The sequence below is a fragment of the Pholcus phalangioides genome, unplaced genomic scaffold (genome assembly GCF_987345545.1).
Source record: "Pholcus phalangioides strain wild (caught in Gottingen) unplaced genomic scaffold, Ppha-v1.0 ptg000011l_1, whole genome shotgun sequence".
Taxonomy (NCBI): domain Eukaryota; kingdom Metazoa; phylum Arthropoda; class Arachnida; order Araneae; family Pholcidae; genus Pholcus; species Pholcus phalangioides.
The window spans coordinates 53854087-53870792 of NW_028301604.1; the positions used below are offsets into that span (position 1 = coordinate 53854087).

Consider the following 16706-nt stretch of genomic DNA (forward strand, 5'->3'; position numbering starts at 1 on the left):
GTCAGATTAGACTAAATTAAGCAGCCACAAGCTGCCTGGAATTTAGTTTTTCTAATTCAGCACAATTGAATAAAAATCCCAGCGATGCATTGACTTAAAATATTTATTAAGAACTGTAAGATGATTAAATTCTGAAACTTGCATGCACATGAACTAAAAACCTGATCAGGAAAAAAGGCAAGCGAGTGAGCATTAAACAGCTTTTGGCTGACTATATACTCTTGGTGGCTGACGTCGTATGTCGCACAAAGTGTTGCCACATAACCTCTCATCTATTAGTCAAATTATTATAATTTTATCATTTAAAAAATCAAATATAATACAATGCATAACATCAAAATTCTCATTAAGCTAGTTTTACAACAAAAAAAAAAAACATAGTTGAGCCACGGCAGTGAAAGAGTTTAATTAATAGGCCTTCCAATTTGTGATTTCCAAAACATTAATTAAAGTTTGATTAGTGCAAGAAGCAAATAAATTGGCATCACAATTTGTGTGACCAAATCAATGAGAAGGGAAAAAAATACCGATATAATTTTATGCTCAAACATACATCACAACAATGCATATTACAGACAGAAAAAGATGAAGTTATTTACTTTTTTTTTTTCGAGATTCAAATAAGGGAACAGTGCCTAAAATCCATCCCTTGCCGTAAATTCATTCCCCTCTCTAATTTGCATGTACAGAGCTGCTATCTTGTGAAAGTGCCAAGTGCCAGGAACTCTTCAGAACCATTCAGTAGACTATTTGTAGTGTCACAGTTGCTTTTTGCTTCTCTCTCTTCATTTATAAATGCTTTAATTTTTCGAAAATAGTTTTTGTTATAACTTATTACAGTGCGAGAAATCAGCTTCGAACAGTTATATTTATGCCTTACGGTAAGTTTTTCAGCAGTTAGCGATTGATAATTATTAGGGCTCAGATTTCTATGTCTGCATATTTTTTTGCATATTTTGCTATTTTTACGTGATAGAGTATATTTTCACAATTTTAAGGTATATTTTGCATATTTCATAATATTCGATGAAAAGTAAAGTTTTTCCCTCACTATTTCCAATTCCACTTCGGACTGGTTCTCTCAATTCCCACCTCTGACAACAGCTCTTAGGGCTAGGATTTTTATGCACTAAAAATGAAACGTCGTTGCTTATTGGTTAAACATCCTGAAATTCAGGTCTTTCAACCAATCAGCAATTGTATTAAATATTTAGAGCATAAAAATACTTGCCCTTCAATGACACTGGTTTGTGGCTTTAAAGATGAATCATCTGAATCAGTTTTGGTGATGGTAACTCGTTGGAAAAATAAAATTGGTAAATGGGGCGAGGGGAGGATTTTTCAGAGTTTGTGAGAAATTTTGAGAGCTTTTATCAAATAAAAATAATTATTTAAACATTTATTATTTTTTTAATTTTATGCAATGCTAAATACAGAACTTGGCTAGGTATTTTCACACCTAGAGATGGTAGCACATTAATTTTGAATTTGTGGGGGGGAAAAACTTACTCAAAAGGGAAATTTTGGCTCAATGAGATTAGTTAGTAAAACGAAGAATTTTTTTGCATACAAATAAGTAATGGTTCAAAATATTGGATTGTTAGGAAAGTAATTTTTTTTATGAAAATGAAAGACAATTTTCTTATAGTGAATAAATATTTTATTGAATTATATATTGTCCCTTCTGATCCAATACCTTTTGCCATCTTTCTGGCAGTAGCACGATTCCACGCTCATAAAATTTTTGTTGTTTGCTGGCAAAAAACTGATCCAGGTGATTTTTGACCTCCTCATTTGAAGTAAAGGTTTTACAGTCTAAAAAATTTTGTAGAGACCGGAACAAATAATAATCAGAAGGTGCCAGATCTTGAGAATATGGTGGGTGTGGCAGTATATCCCATCCCAGCTGTAAAAGCTTTTGGCGAGTTACCAAACTTGTATGAGGTCTCACATTATCTTGGTGGAACACTACACCTTTTCTATTGATCAATTCTGGCCTTTTCTGTTTAAGTGAATCATTTAATTTGTCCAGCTGATGACAGTACACTTCAGAATTGATCGTTGTGTTGCCCGGTAGAAGGTAAAAAAAAACTTTTTTACTTTTTCTTTTTTTACTCCATGATCTCTTGCGTTTAACATTTTTGTAGACAACTCATTTCTCGTCCATAGTGATGATGCGCTTCGAAAATGGATAATTTTCTTGACATTTGAGAAGCAAATCACAAGCTTTAATGCGACGGCACAAATTTCTTTCCGTAAGAACATGAGGAACCCATATGTTGAGCTTTGAGAAACCTAGGCGTTTCAAATGATCATGAACGGTCAAGTTCGATAAATTTAATCTCTGTGATCTCACGAGTTGTTATTCACCGGTTTGCATCAATTAATGCCTTTATAGTGTCTTCGTCAGCTTCTCAACAGAACTTGACTTCCTTCCAGAACTTCGTGCATCTTCAACATCAAAATTGCCGGATCGAAATTTTGCAAACCAGTTTCGGCACTGGCGTTCTGTCAATACATCTCCTCCATACACATCCGATAATTTTTTTCTTGCTTGAACAGCATTTTTACCTTTTTTATAGTAAAAAAAGTAAAATATGCGAAAATGCTGCTTTTCACTTTCCATATTTGAAAGGGCACCAACCAAAAACTACTGCATAGAATCAATCGAACTTTTTCACAAGCAAGCTTTGCTATATCAGCTGTCAAAATTTATAATAATTATGCGGCTTAAGTGTGAAGCTGGCTGTGAAAAAATACAATTAAGTCCTCTGTTGGAAAAAACAAATTACTTTCGAACAACCCAATAGTTAAGACAGCATCGCCATCACTTTTAATTCTCATATTATTTTACTAAAACTAATGTTATTTGAGATAGGAATGAAAAAATTTTAGGACATATTTCTCATTTTAAAGAGCAAATTTACGGTTTTTAAGAGCATAAATGCATTTTTATAGAGCATTTTTTAGAAGTTTTTACAGCATACAAATCCTAGCCCTAATAATTATAGACTGCTACTTGAATATTTCACTGTAATCATCATAGTCGTGTAGCTGTAGTCGTTTAGTCAGGAGCAGTCACAATTTTTGCTATAGCTGAATTCCTAAATCCGTTCCCTCTGAGTATCTCCAATCTGTCCTGGGGACACTCATAATGTACTTTTGTTGTAATTTTTTTCCCCCGAATATTTAGACTCATTTTGATTAATGTATAATCACTTGTCACCCTTTTTATACTTTTTGCACTTCTATGTCTTAATGTTGAAAAAAAAAATTAATGCTAATTATTGAAAATTATGCACTAAGAAATATGTTCATCTTCAACAAAACTCATAAACTTTGTTTGCAATTTATGTTTGGATGACTAAATAATTTAGATGTGCAGTGCACGACATAATTATAAGACGCCACAAATATTCACAAAATGAAATGGAAAGAACATTTCCACAATATTGATACTTAATTATATGAATTGGTCATGCTTTTTACAATCATGAGTGAAATTAAAAGGACGTCCGAGAAATAGTTTTTGATATTTTAAAATTTTTGTGAATTCCAGTTTGAAATCAGGACAGAAATAAGAAATTTTTATTTGCACCATTTTACGGTAGTGTTATACACTACCGTATTGTGTAAATAACACTGTGTTATTTTATGCAAATCAATTTTTTTACGTCACTGGATGTCCAATAAAAATATTTCTTCACAACTACCTCATCAGTAGAAAAAATGTCACAGCGTACAAAGCTGGAACAAAATGAAATTTCTGAAATTTGGCTATTGCATGGCACCAGTGCTTCTAAAACATATATAGCAAATAAAATTGGACATTCTCGATGTGCCGCCACAAATTTTTTGGACCTTGGAATATGTGGCTTTGTAAAAAAAAACAAACCGATCAAATGATCTGCTCATGTTTGTGCTCTAGCAGTAAGGAACAAAATGTCATCCAGAAATATAAAATCTGCCTTACAACCGCAGTGCTTACAGCAAAATTCCAAAGTTTCAAATTCTACAAGTAACATCAAATTCATGAAAATGAAAAAAAAACCTCCATCAAATTTGAAACACAAACAGAATCGTTTGACCCTTTACAAAACGTACCATGCCTTGGAATCATCAGTGGTATTCTGTTATGTTCTCCAACGAAAAGAAATTCGATCTTGATGGTCCAGATGGGTTTCCATTTATATTGGCATGATTTGAGGTCTGCATTGCAGCAATCATTTGAGCCATCAAATGGATGGTGGTTTAGTGATGGTTTGGGGAGCATTTTCTGCCCAAGGTGGTGTAGTTTTTCTACCCTCAAGAATAAACTCATAAAGCTATGTAGAACTTTTGCAGGAGCAACTTAGTATACATAAAGAAGTTCTTTGTGGCGAAGATTGCATATTCCAACAAGATAATGTGACAATTCATGTGTCAGGTCACACAAAGCAGTGGTTTAAGCAAGAAAAAATCAATGTTCTTTCATGCGGGCTCGTTTCCCTGATCTTAAACCCCATGGAAAACTTGTATTGCATCCTTTGCAGATCAGTATACACAGGTAGGATGCAATTATCTTCTATCGAGAATCTAAAAACCACTATATCACAGGCTTGGAATGGTCTCTTGTGATACTCTCATTGATTTGGCTGAATCCATGCCAAATCACATTTTTTTTTTTTTTGCTTTGATTAGCAGCAGAGATGGTTGTACAAAATATTAATTTTGATAATGGCGATGGGGCAGATTTACACGCGGCCTCTTCGTAATAATATTCTGTAGGCCTACTATTGTTAGTTTTTATTCATTGTAGTTTTTTTCAGATTAACAATGGTTCGGAATTACAAAAGTCAAAATATTGACCCAGACAGAATGAAGATGGCAGTCGAAAATGTAAGAAGTGGGCCATCTATGAGAAAGGCAGCTGCAGCTTTTGGTTTCAATTTCAAGACACTTTCTAATTATTGTAAAAAATTCAATGCCCCATAAGGCAGCGCCAATGTTCCAAAAGATGTGACGCTGACAGTTCTCTCAGCATGACCAAAAGATGTGACGCTGACAGTTCCGTCAGCACAACCAGAAAAGTCTGTAGAAAATTTAGAAACTGGCACCTGAACCATTGTCTGCTAAGATCTTGGGCAAGGAGCCTGGACCTTCAGATGATGTGAAGGCAGAGTCAGAACCTATGGATATTTTGGAGACAACGAAGACTGCAGAGGCTATGGAGTTGAAACCAACACTTGGTGTGGTGTCTTCCGGAACTGTGTCAAGACAAGAGGACGACCTCGAAGCTCAGGAAAGAAATGTTGAGCACAAAAAGAAACAAAAAAACCAATGAAATATTTGACTCTGCTGAAGAGCATGACGATGAAAACTATGTGTGCATTTACTGTTTAAGACCATACAAAAATTCAGGACCTAGAGAACAGTGGGTACAATGCACCCAATATAAGAGGTGGACACATGAGGACTGTATTACCACAGGGAATTCAAAATTTTTTGTTTGTATAAATTGTGAGAGCAAATTTAAAACAATGAGGATTCGCTATAATTAATGTTTGTAACCATACTGCATACTTCTTAAATAAACTAGGTTCCCTTGGGATTAATTTGTTGTATTTTATTCACAGTAAGCCTCATATTTCATCATTTTCTGGGGTGTGTAAATGTACCCAAGGCTTTGTGTAATCTTGCCCCAGTCATGGCAAATTTATACAGGTGACATCATAGTAAAGAAAATAATTTAATTAAAAAAATTGAATAAGTTAAGGTACACAAAATTATGCACCATATATCTTAAGTCCTAATTAATTAATAATAAAAATGAGAAAATTTATGTAATGGCTAAAAGTAGAAAAACAAATTAGTTTAAAAAGTGTGTAAACCTGCCCCGGTCTACCCTACTTTTACTTACTGAAAATGAAAATTGACCAAGATAATCTAACAATTAATTGGTTTTATAATGCAGAAATCTATGTTGTGGAACAGTCCGATTTTGATTTACTGTGTTTATATTCAAGTATATGTAAACGTAAAATGATGTATTCGTCGGCTATCTTCCCCCATACTTTGTAAACAAAGCAAGATTTTCAGAAAACTGGGTGTTGTATGAAAAAAGATGCTGATTTTTATTTTTTTTTCTAGAAATATATTGATTTTCTTTGGAAAGAAAAATGCACCTCTACCTCAAACGGAAATCGAACCCGGGCTCCTTGTATGCCGGACGAGTAATCTTACCACTGCACTAGAGAAGCATAGAATTCCAAGGAAGAAGGTTTCTATCTCCTCTACAGCTTAGCAGTAAGAGCACTCGCCTGGCATACGAGGGGTCCGAGTTCGATTACCGATAGAGGTGAATTTTTCTTTCAAAAAAAATAGGCATCTTCACACAATATTTAGTGTTCCATATATCCCGTCTTATAAAACAAATCTTGTTTACAAACTTATTGCAAAGCTTATGTTGAATTGTAAGCTTACATTGATCAGTGTGTCTACATTTCAAAATAGATTGCGAGTAAAACTGAAGTTTCTGAGTCTTTGTGTTAGGTTTGTACACAAAATATATCAAAGTTCAAGACAGAAAAAAATAGAAACAGATGGCAAAACAGCATTAAATGAAAACAGCGCCCAATAGTACGGCAACAATTACGTTGATGCCACATTTCATTGGAGATACTTAACTTGAATATATTTGGGTGACTATACAACCCATATTTCATGGGACATAATTATTTTTTTTCATAATAATCGGCTATATTATCGTTTCGCAAAGTGTTCATTTCGTCAAGTTTTCTAAGAATGCTCCCTTTGAAATTTTTAAATTTTGAATTCGTTATTTAATGTGAATTATGCATCCCGTTTTCAAATGTCCCGTTTTGCAGTGATTTTAATGGTTTGACCGTCCGACCCGTTTCACCGAAAAATCCCATGGAATAATGAATCTGGCCATATTTCCTAAAAAAAGATAAGGGAAATTGTGATCCTAAATACGGGTATATACGTTGCATATCGTGTATTGTCACGAAAAAACCTTGCCAAGTATGAGCAAAGTTGCTATATCCTTATAATCACTTAACTTTCACTTTACTTAACTTTCACTTTACTTAACTTTCACTTTACTTAACTTTCACTTTACTTAACTTTCACTTTACTTAACTTTCACTTTACTTAACTTTCACTTTACTTAACTTTCACTTTACTTAACTTTCACTTTACTTAACTTTCACTTTACTTAACTTTCACTTTCCTTATAATCACGCACTTTTTTCAACGAACACAAAGGGAGTTTGTGTACCCACGAGCGGATTAGAACCGCTGCAGGGGGTCGTGCGTTGCAAGAGTGGCTCGCTAGTGTATACGCGCCTTAACAACTGCCAATAGTGGGGAGTAAAGTGCAACCGCAAATCGCCATGCACTTGAATGTATTTTTCAGCAAAAAGTCTAACACAACAAACATTCAAGATCAGAGTGCTACTGAGAGTACCAATTTGAATCTTTCAACTGAGAAAACAGGACAAATCTCGGAATTCAATGATAAAAACCGGGACACGATGCTTTACGATGATGAGAAAATGAAGTAAACCAGGTAAAGCTAGAATGAATTTCTTTCATTTGCGTTCGGATGAGATACCTCGTCCGTGATCGTTAAGGGGTTAAATGCTTGAATTATGCAACAAGCTTTATGGTCTTTGGATGACGAAAGCCGCAGGGAGAGGTGAAGGTTCTTTATCAAATAAGGATTTCGTAATACCGTATATACTCGTGTATAAGCCGACCCCCCCTCCCCCCACTTCAGGACCACCAAAACAGTAATAAATTAAAAACCCGCTTATAAGCCGACCCCGAAAAATCCGTGCATTTTAGAGGAAAAAAAATTCTTATATTTTCATAGAAAATGAATAGCTCTTGCGGAAATTTACATCAGGAAATGATTCAAACTTTTTAATCCGTTTCATCTGAGTCTCGAAACTCATCGTAATTCATCAGATCCTCACAGGGTGCGGCATCTTTGTTTTTATCCTCATCTGGGCTGTCATTGCCATTGTCATTTTCAAAGAGGATATCATCTTCAGTTCCGTCCATCGCATTGCTAATGCAACACTTTTTGAAGAATCAGCGGAAACAGAATTCCACGCCTCATGTACCCATTGGCACACTAGGTCAATGTCAGGTTTCTTCAAGGCACCACTTTATCTAGTTTCTTGATCATCGGAACTCATCCATTCGATCCACAAATTCCTCAAATAGTCTTTGAGAGGCTTTTTGATGCTCACATATAAAGGCTATGCAAACGACGTTAGCCCACCTGGTATCAAAGCCAATGATGTTTTCGATTTATTTGCCTTGGCTTTGACATTATCGGTTCTGTGGGGTTTGAACATGTCCCACACCAATAATTCGGGGGTCGATATTTTCTCATCAAAAGCTGACCTGAGTATAAGCCGACCCCCCCCCCCCACTTGAGGAACGAATTTTTCCACAAAAAAAACTCGGCTTACACACGAGTATATACGGTACTTTGAATCAATAGTTTCCAACTCGTGTTCCACAAGAATTTTTCTGGGGTTCAGTATGAAGAGTTACGCGCTTTTTCTTCATGGATGCAATAAAATATACAGTGGAACTTCGTTAACGAGCAATTCGCATAACGAGAAGAAACAGAAATTTTGCGCTTTAAGTAATTAGTTTAATTAGTTACTAGCGCTTTGGGTTATTAAAGTTTATTTATTATCATAACTTGAAATAATCATAACTTTCGCTTTCGTTTATACTCATACTATGGTCGCAACTAGACGCTTGGTCAGTCGAGGCAAGCACGCATCTGGCGCCCGCCCTAGTCATGTTGAAAAAGAGGTTAAAGAGTGAAATCTGCGCCCCCTCTGCTCCGGGGCACCAGATCCACCTGCTCCCCCCCCCCACCTAGTCGCGACCCTGGTAATGTAGGCAATATTCTCCCCTACAGTCCCGGTTTGCGTGTCTCACTCGAAAAATGAACACAAGCGTAAGCGTGACTGTTTACAATACGAAACTAGATGTAGCATAGTAACCACGCGTATATACGTGGAGTTTTCTCAAATTATGCTTGATGAACAGGAGTCAACATTTATCGAAGAGATTGTGTCCTTGGGGGAAGACTATGGGTCTGGAGGTACATGAGAATGACATTCAAAAACTAGTGTTAGAACATGGTCAGGAGTTGACCGTAGATGAACTGATGGATCTCCTTTGTACTCAACATCAGTGGTGTAGCTGGGGGGGGGGGCAATCAAAATTTAGCTGGGGGGACCCAATCAAAATTTTGCCTATATTGGTGCCTATTCGCCCCCCCCCCCCATATGACTTTTGATCTTTAAAAAAAACTTGATGAAAAAAATTGAATTTTTCATTTTCTACCTTTATTGACTAAAATGATGAGAGAGAGAAATAAAATAAAAAAATGTCCATTTATATATGGGCCTCTTGCAGTTTCACAGTGATTGGGTTTGTACTAGTCCTTTAAGAGAAGAAGAAAAAAATTGGAGGTTTTTCACTACCATTTTTGAAAATTGCTCTCAAGCTCTTCATCTGGAAGCATGCTCAGATTAGTCTCTGTTCCCACCTTTATTAAAGGACAGAATTTTGCCCGCTTATTGCTGTAACTTTTTCCCCCCTCTATTGGTCATTCTCGGTATAGCTCCTAGAAATACCTTTCAGAGTTGCCTCAGTTCTGAGGATATGGCGCTCATGAAAGGCTCATTCTGGTCTGAAGGGTCACCAAGAACTTTGACTAAGGCGCCTTCTGAAGAAATTAGGCGCAGAAACCTATTGTGGAGAGACCACTGAACCTATGAAGTAATGGCTAGGATTCAAGCTCCAAGAAGTATCGCCTTTTCTTTGGGCGCCTTAGGTAGGTCAGCTCCTAGAAATACCACTTTATGTATAAGAGACTTGGCTAGATTTAGAGTGCCTAGAAATGTCACGTTATCTGCAGGTGCCTTCGCAAGAGCTACTAGCTTGTGTATAGGGCAGTGTCAAAGAATAAGAAAAGGTGGAAAACTGCTCTGAGCTTTTGAGCCCCAGAAAACCCAATATAAAACACAAAAAGGGTTCTGGAAGAGGTTTTTATTAAAGGTGGGTGAAATAAAAAAAAACCTATAATTTTTGGTGAATAGCGCTCTAAAATGCAGAAAATGAGAGAGGAAATCACAGTCATCTATATTTGTATGATAATATATTGTACTATATGTGTTGATAATGCATAATTATATTAAAATGTGAGTTTCTCAGAATCATTGTCTTTTTTTATGGTGTAGTTTCTCTTTTGAAGGATTTTTTAACAGCTGGCTGTTGCGAAGATATATTTTGGAAAGAGAGAAAATTCAACTGCACCTGCGGGGAATCGAACCAACGCCCTAGACCACTAGACTACAGAGACACCGAATCTCTCAATCTGGCCGTCCATGTACGGTCCCTTTCAGTGTACACGAGCTCCAAGGAAAGATTGAGAGATTCGGTGCCTCTGTAGTCTAGTGGTCTAGAGCGTTCACCTGGAAAGTGAAAGGACGTGGATTCGATTCCCCGCAGGGGCAGTTGAATTTTCTCTCTTTCCAAAATATATCTTCGCAACAGCCAGTTGTTAAAAAACCTTCGTATGGTAGCGGAGAGTGACGTCATCCTTGTATAGTTTCTCTTTTCTTAGAATCACTGTTTGTCTCATCATTATGCATACACAGTAGTGTGCTGAATCGGAGAAATTATTCCCTAGAAAAAGTTATGACCGGTGTGTTTGTTAACTCATGACACGTCCAATTAATCCAGTGTTTCTTAAACTTTTGGCGTCCGTGGCCCCCCTGACTTCGTCATTGTTTATCCGTGGCTGCCCAGAATAGCTTAACACTGGGGTTCCCAAACTTTTTCCACCCGAGGCGCAACTTTCCCTTATTCAATGCTTATCCGCGAGCTTCGCCGGCTCCCTAGAGCTTTTTTTAAAAAAAAAATTATATTCGAAAAACCTTTGTCAGGGTCACCGCTCCATGACGCCCATAAAAAAAGGTTGGCGATGAGCCACGAACTTTGAGAATCCGTTGCATATTTCCGAAATAAAATAATATAAATGCACTGTATATACTCATTGCTTTTTAAAGCAGTATTCCATGTGTTATTTGTTTTTTTAATAATTTTAAAAATAAAATAGAATTTGCATTTTTTAAATTAATTAAAAAATAAAATAAATTAACCAATTGAAAAGTAATTAATTTAGTTTGAAAAAAAACATCAACTGAAAACAAAATAAATTTAATTTGATTTTTTAAATTGAAAAGTTTCAAGTTCTTTCTACTAATGCATAATTTTAAGTTTGCACCTAAAGCAGGAACAAAAAATGGCGCCTTTCCGAATTTCGCTCCCTCACTGACCAAAACCTGGCTACGCCACTGCTCAACATCAAGAGTTTATAGACGACATCTCGTCTGAGAAAGAAAGAAGTGAGAAGTGCCTCACTTTTTACGAATAAGACTAAGTTTGTCTGACCCGAATCAATCCTTGAAAGTTTCCTTAATACACATTCCCTTCTTATCTCTGGAGACTGGAACCTCCCGGGAATCAACTGGAAAAATTTAAATTCGCTGTCTGGCAACCACCGAATCAACAATAAAAGTCTTGGACATCTTCTATAAGCTTAATCTTGTCCAAAACATTTTAGTACCAACAAGAACTACTGTTCACTCCAGCTCCACCTCTCGATCTTATCCCCACCCCTAACCAAATTCAAATTTTTGATACTTACACCTTCGAAGGTTGTTCAGATCACAATATCCCATTTATTGATTTTTCTCTTCCTTACTCTATCCCTTCTTACAAACTCGCTCCCAAATGTAATTGTATCAAAGCCAATTACCCTTTAATACAATCCATTCTTCGCTCCCATTTCAATAATTTTCTATCAATATCCCCCTCCAACGATATTCATATCCTATGGTCAACTTTCAAACTTATTATAGACAAATGCATAGCTACAGTCCCGACAAAAATAGTTTCAGCTAAGTTTCTCCACAGTCCTTGGATCAACGGAGACATCATTCACCTTAAGAGGAAAATCCGGCGTGCCGCCTTCAAATATAAATCCAACAAATCTAATGCACTCAAATCCCCAATTTTTACCGGTCTAGGCTCAAGAACCATCTCTACCCAAAAGTCCAAGTACCCATCCCACTCTTTACCAAATTACTTAAAAATAAATCCTACCAAATTTTGGAACTTCCTCAGACCTAAATCTGTTAGACCCACTTCTCTCAAAATCTCAAATAAAAACGTCTCGTGTCCTTCAGATATTGCTACTGAATTCAATTTGGCTTTCTGCTCAGTTTTTCAGTGATCCCCCTCCACCACAATACTCATTCATCTATTCTGTCCATAACTCAAATTCGGTCCTTTTTACTAAAGAAGGTATTTTAAAGTTACTACAAAACTGAAACCCCATTCTATAGGCCCCGATGACATTCCAACCTCCATTCTCAAATATTGCACGGAAGAAATCTCTGACTATCTTCTAATCTTATTTAACGTCGCACTAAATACCACCATCCTCCCCCATCGATTGAAAATCAATAAAGTTATTCCCATTCACAAAACCGGTCCCTCTCCGACCCCCTTAACTTCAGACAAATATCTATTACTTCATCCTGTTGTAAGATTTTCGAACATGTTATAGCAAAGGAAAAATCCACGCTCATTTAGACTCCATTAACTTTTTCCCAACCAACACGGCTTCAGACGATCCCTTTTTACTACATCCCAACTGTCCCTTTTCATCCATTACCTTTCCAAAGCCATCGATAATAAGTTACAAACCGATATCATCTTCTTGGATTTTTCTAAAGCCTATGTGATAAAGTTCCGCACAATAGACTCCTCCTTATACTTTCAAATCTTGGTCTTAATGTACAATTACTCAAATGGTTGGAAGCTTTCCTAAAGAATCGTAAACAATTTGTTCATTTTAAAGATCATGATTCACCTTTTGCCACTGTAAATTCAGGTACTTCTCACGTACGTACGTGAATACTGGATCACGTGATTTCGCTCACTGTCTTTCAACCCCCAACTCAGTTCGTTTAACATTAGATAGACAATAAGGCCAGTGGGAAACAGTTAAGTTGGCGCCATTCTGCTCCAACGATTTCTAGGTCAGAATCTAAAGGGATTTCAGTAGGGGGATAGTTCACCGTCACCGTAGTGGTGGTCGGCTGAAGTTGGTTTTCTGTGATTTCCAACTTCGAGGCGCGAATGCGAGCTGATCTCCCCGTTAAAAAGTCTCGCCGCAGAGAGCACTTCAAACACTATGAGTTGAGAAAAAACTCATAGTTTAAAAAAATTGATTGCAAATATGACAGCACTACACATAACAAGGATTACACAGAAACAAACTTCACGAAAGGTTCACTATACGTACACACACATTCCAACATGTACCAATTCGTTAGAAATTCCGCAGAGAAATATGGACGAAGTGCATGTCTGGTTTAGTAGCAGTAGTAGGGGAATAGAATTATTGAAAATTAGTGCAACACCCCCTCCCCTGAGAGTTTCTGTCTTATCGGAAAGCATTGAAACCAGGCGGTAAAATTTCGGAATTAAAAACCGTATTGTCTAACCATGATTATGTAACTGCAAGGAATTGGGAATTATGACTAAGCAAGATTGATTCCAAAAAAATCAACTTTGTCTTAAACTTCGAGTGTTAATGGTTCCCAACTTGAAGACTTTATTTTTCAATTTTGGGGTTGGGTGGATGATGCGAGTGCTCCGGGAGTGGGGTGGCCTAAAGGGGGGGGGGTAGTGGTTTGAGAGGAGTGGGAAGGCGAAGGAGGGTTATTATTAGATTGGGTGTGGAAGATGGGGGACAATATCGTTGATAGTGGGATCCCAAACATATTTACAGTTATTTATAAGAGAAAAATTATGAAAAAGTTTGACTTTCTGGCCCCTATCACGGAACTTTTGAGAAGCGGGCCAAATTTTCCGACGAAGCTTGCGTGTTTCAGATGAGAAGTCTTCAGAAATTTATATGTTACTATTTTTTTAATTTACAGACAATTTTTAGAATATCACTTTTAATTTTGAATTTATCAAATTTGATGATGGGGAGTCTGCATCCGAGGGTCCTTTTAGGGCCTATTCTGTGACAACGATCTATATCGCTGGGTTAAATGTTCAATTCAAGGTAGTCGGAGCAGCATTGAATGATTTTGGATTCTAGGGTGGAGGGAGACTCAAAGTCAACTTCTTCAGGGATGTTACGGAATATCAGGTTGTCACGGCGGGAACGGTCCTCCAAATCAGTAATTTTGTTGGTGAGGGAAGATTTTAGTTCGGACAGATTTGAGGAGAGATCATATACTTTATTTTGGAGTTCCTCTACGGGAAAAAGTTTCTCCTCAACTGCACTAAGACACTCACATAATCTATTTAGCTGATGACTGAATGAGTCTTGTTTTTGGGTGAGGAGGGAAGTTGGTTTAGAATAGTTAACTTGGGTATCCTGAATATTACGAATGGATGAATCGGAGGAATTATCTGATAGTGTGGTAGTTATAGGCGGAAGATTTGATCCGTTTTGAGAGCGGGTTGGGGAGCGATTGACTCTGGGACCAGGATTAGATTCGATATCTCCACGTGCAGTAAACGAAAGTGCTGCTGAATGTAACAAATTCGAACAGAAGTTATATGTATCGGACTGAAAGGGATTTTTCATTGAATATAGTAAAAAAGAGGTTGTTGGTAGAGAAATAAATATAAATACATTGTACAAAAAAGATTCAAATGCCAGATGTGGGATCGACACAAAAATTAACCAATTGATGTAAATTAAAAAACAGTTTAAATTGAAAATGTGAAAGGGACTAACCTGTAGAAATAAAAACGAATATATCATCGTATATGAAAGAATATCGATCCCGTATCTTGACAGTCCACGGAGAGCAGTGAATTTATACCAGCATTGATACGCCCACTTCTTGAGCAATAATGAAAACCAGGTGGCACCAGGAGACGAGGAACAGGTCCACTTTGAGAGCGAGGAAGTTTGATGGCTCGATTCCCAGACATATGATGACATCCCACGAGGATTGAATCGGGAGGAGATGGGGGAGAAACAAAAGTAGCACCATGACGAGCACCTATTTCTCCGATAAGTGAGCAGTAAAGAAGAGTCGACGGCTCCCTTAGGGCCGTATTCACCGACATGGTTTAAACTGTAGTCACAATTTTTGAATAGGAGATCAACATAGATTTGTTAAAAACCTGAATTTAACCAATCCGTGTCGATCTCTCATCAAAAAATTGTGACTATAGTTTAAACCACGTCGGTGAATACCACCCTTAGACGCAGCACAAAGAACAACTGTACAAATAAAAACGAATATAACATCGTATTTGAAAGAATATCGATCCCGCATCTAGTTGTCTGCCTTGTACAGCATATTGTAAAGTACATGTGTATTGTAGAAAAAAAAATTGCAAAAAAAAAAGGAGATGTTTAGTTCAAGATCCGCTGATACGCATACAAATTGATAAGATTGATATTAAAATGTTTTGTATCTTTTCCTGAACAGATTGGATGTATATGAAAAAAAAAGAGAAAGGCCAAGCCACGAGCCCCCCGACTCCCGGACCTTAGGGCTGGAGCCCTTCAGTCCCCCCCCCCCTTGTGGGGGGGGGGGGTAATCGGGATAGTTGTATAAAGTCGGAACGAACAAAAATACAAAAATGTCCCGTAAAATAGGACAAGTTTTCACACAACTTATGCTGTGAATTACAGGTCCATCGAATCATCTCAGATATTTTGCTGGTCCTTGGGTTCAGAAAGGTTGAGAAATGCTGCTCTATATATAACCTTTGAACACCCTTATAACCCCCTTAAGGGTTGAATTTTGAAAACCCCCTTCTTAGCGAGTCTTTACATCATAAAATAAACTGCTGGGCAAATTTCATATTTATAGTTTGAGCGGTTTCAGCTCAGCATGATTTTTTACATAACCTTTGAGCCCCGTTATGACCCCTGGATGATCGGGGATCGTTTTTATTTGTTTTCTTCCTTTTTATCAATTATTTGCATTATTACAGTTTAGTAAGATGACAACAGTGAGTCGAATTCTAACCATCATGGTGTTAAGTCACACATGTATTTTTGTGTTTGAAATAAATCTAACAGTGTGGTATGTCGGTTTATAATTCTGGGCAAGTAACCATGAAGCAAAGCTCCAAGAAATCAGCAGGCGTAAATTGTGAAACGAAATGAAATTTGTCCGTCGAGCCGGAACGACTCTCAATGCCTGGAGCTCCACTTTCATTGAGGACAAAACTGGGATGGATACTGGCTGGAAGGATACTAGCTAAGAGTAAACGGCAAGGACTCAAGGTTAGCTGCATTCAGACTCAACTACGAGATTCTCAATCGGTTTTGGGAACTGTAAGCGATTCCCTCCGAAAGAGAAGAGTTGTCCGACGAAATGATGTGTGAAGAAATTTACCTCTGCAGATGTCAAGCGATGTGATTCGGGACGATATATAATGAGTCTGTCATTCAAATCTATAATGGCTAAGTTGGGTGTATCAAGATCCATAGCAGTCAAACGATTCAAGACACTGCAGAGACCAAGCCAACCTGAACTCAGAAGGGAATACGTGTACTTCATGAACGAGTACCAAGAACTGGGTCATATGGAGTTCATTCCAGAATCAAC

At 37.2% G+C, this 16706-nt stretch overlaps 1 protein-coding gene across 2 annotated transcripts in view; it reads right to left on the minus strand.

Moving 5' to 3' along the window:
- The window catches only part of LOC149080565 (protein SERAC1-like), a 58860-nt gene extending 52218 nt beyond the window's left edge, over positions 1 to 6642 (minus strand). The window contains exon 1 of one of the 2 annotated variants that reach the window (XM_089239695.1): positions 6463 to 6642. The gene's annotated coding sequence lies outside the window, so the exon portion shown is untranslated. The remainder of the gene's footprint in view (positions 1 to 6462) is intronic. The other variant, XM_089239696.1, reaches the window with a different exon arrangement.
- Between the last annotated feature and the right edge of the window lie 10064 nt (positions 6643 to 16706).